The 2500-nt window shown below is 45.3% G+C and overlaps 1 non-coding gene across 1 annotated transcript; it reads right to left on the reverse strand.

The window, feature by feature from the left end:
* Window positions 1-440: 440 nt before the first annotated feature.
* On the reverse strand, window positions 441-2343 carry LOC125076347. The gene has a single exon (XR_007120320.1). It is a non-coding gene; the product is annotated as a small subunit ribosomal RNA (ribosomal RNA).
* Window positions 2344-2500: the final 157 nt, after the last annotated feature.

Consider the following 2500-nt stretch of genomic DNA (forward strand, 5'->3'; position numbering starts at 1 on the left):
TATTTTTATAATTTCTACGATCACTCGAACGATTCTATACGCCAGTGATATGAGTTTATTTTTTTTTTATTTTTTTTTTTTTTTTCGTTTTTTTCTCTTATTTTTAGTATACAGAGAAAAATTCAAAAAATTAAAAAAAAAAAAAAAAAAAAGTTAAAAAAAAAAAAAAGTACAAAAAAAAAAAAAAGAAATATACATTTTATTTGAAGATGACGATGTGCGTTAACACATCGTACTTTCCTCGAAATCGACATCGAAAAATATCAGAATAGGACGCGTTACACGACTCTGGACTCTGACTCGGACACACTGCTGTGTGAGAGAGAGAGAGTGAGAATCGCGTCCTCGCATCGAAACGACACATTCCGAACGTCGATATTTGTGTTTTAGAATTTTATTATCGTTCATTATCGCACTCTTTCGAGATTGATAATTTACGTTAATGATCCTTCCGCAGGTTCCCCTACGGAAACCTTGTTACGACTTTTACTTCCTCTAAATGATCAAGTTTGGTCAACTTCCCAGCAACGCCGACGGCCGTGAAGCCACCGCGTGTCGGTCCGAAGACCTCACTAAATCATTCAATCGGTAGTAGCGACGGGCGGTGTGTACAAAGGGCAGGGACGTAATCAACGCGAGCTTATGACTCGCGCTTACTAGGAATTCCTCGTTTATGGGGGATAATTGCAAACCCCAATCCCCAGCACGAAGGAGTTTCAACGGGTTGCCCGGGCCTCTAGGCCAGGGAGAACATGCTGATTCCTTCAGTGTAGCGCGCGTGCGGCCCAGGACATCTAAGGGCATCACAGACCTGTTATTGCTCAATCTCGTGCGGCTCGAAGCCGCCGGTCCCTCTAAGAAGAATTTTAATACGCCGCCAGTGAGTTGCTCGACCGAAATCGAGCACACCTAAATGACGACGCCTATTTAGCAGGCTAGAGTCTCGTTCGTTACCGGAATTAACCAGACAAATCGCTCCACCAACTAAGAACGGCCATGCACCACCACCCACCGAATCAAGAAAGAGCTATTAATCTGTCAATCCTTCCGGTGTCCGGGCCTGGTGAGATTTCCCGTGTTGAGTCAAATTAAGCCGCAGGCTCCACTCCTGGTGGTGCCCTTCCGTCAATTCCTTTAAGTTTCAGCTTTGCAACCATACCCCCCCCGGAGTCCAAAATCTTTGGTTTCCCGGAAGCTGCCCGCCGAGCCATTGTAGTAACGTCGGCGGATCGCTAGATGACATATTTACGGTTAGAACTAGGGCGGTATCTAATCGCCTTCGAACCTCTAACTTTCGTTCTTGATTGATGAAAACACCTTTGGCAAATGCTTTCGCTGATGTTCGTCTTGCGACGATCCAAGAATTTCACCTCTAACGTCGCAATACGAATGCCCCCAGTTATCCCTATTAATCATTACCTCGGAGTTCTGAAAACCAACAAAATAGAACCGAGATCATATTCTATTATTCCATGCACGAAATATTCAAGCGGCATTTTGAGCCCGCTTTGAGCACTCTAATTTGTTCAAAGTAAAATTGTCGGCCCATCTCGACACTCACTGAAGAGCACCGCGATAGGATTTTGATATTGAACCGGCGTTTTACCGCCGGCTCACCGACGATATGCTCCGCAGACGTGTCAGTATCACCGCGGATGCGGTGCACCGACAGCGCGGCGCACAAATGCAACTACGAGCTTTTTAACCGCAACAATTTTAGTATACGCTATTGGAGCTGGAATTACCGCGGCTGCTGGCACCAGACTTGCCCTCCAATTGTTCCTCGTTAAAATATTTAAAGTGTACTCATTCCGATTACGAGGCCTCGAAAGAGTCCCGTATCGTTATTTTTCGTCACTACCTCCCCGTGCCGGGAGTGGGTAATTTGCGCGCCTGCTGCCTTCCTTGGATGTGGTAGCCGTTTCTCAGGCTCCCTCTCCGGAATCGAACCCTGATTCCCCGTTACCCGTGACAACCATGGTAGTCGCAGAAACTACCATCGAAAGTTGATAAGGCAGACATTTGAAAGATGCGTCGCCGGTACTGGACCATGCGATCGGCAAAAGTTATCCAGATTCATCAAAATTAACGACTTCGGACGAGACGCCCTCCGTCGATTGGTTTTGATCTAATAAAAGCACTCATCCCATCACTGGTCAGAGTTCTGATTGCATGTATTAGCTCTAGAATTACCACAGTTATCCAAGTAACTGAGTAAGATCTAAGGAACCAAAACTGATATATTGAGCCATTCGCGGTATCGCCTTAATACGGCTTGCACTGAGACATGCATGGCTTAATCTTTGAGACAAGCATATAACTACTGGCAGGATCAACCAGGGAGCTAACCGAGACTTGTTGAAGTCGTCAATTACTCTTCTCGTTTCATATTCGCATATAAAATACACACAAACTTATGCATGCATGTACAATATACGCACAGTATGAAACGAGCGTCTCACCGTATCGTCGATCGCGTTAGACGCGATAGATTTTAACG

This window comes from Vanessa atalanta, unplaced genomic scaffold, assembly GCF_905147765.1.
Source record: "Vanessa atalanta unplaced genomic scaffold, ilVanAtal1.2, whole genome shotgun sequence".
Taxonomy (NCBI): domain Eukaryota; kingdom Metazoa; phylum Arthropoda; class Insecta; order Lepidoptera; family Nymphalidae; genus Vanessa; species Vanessa atalanta.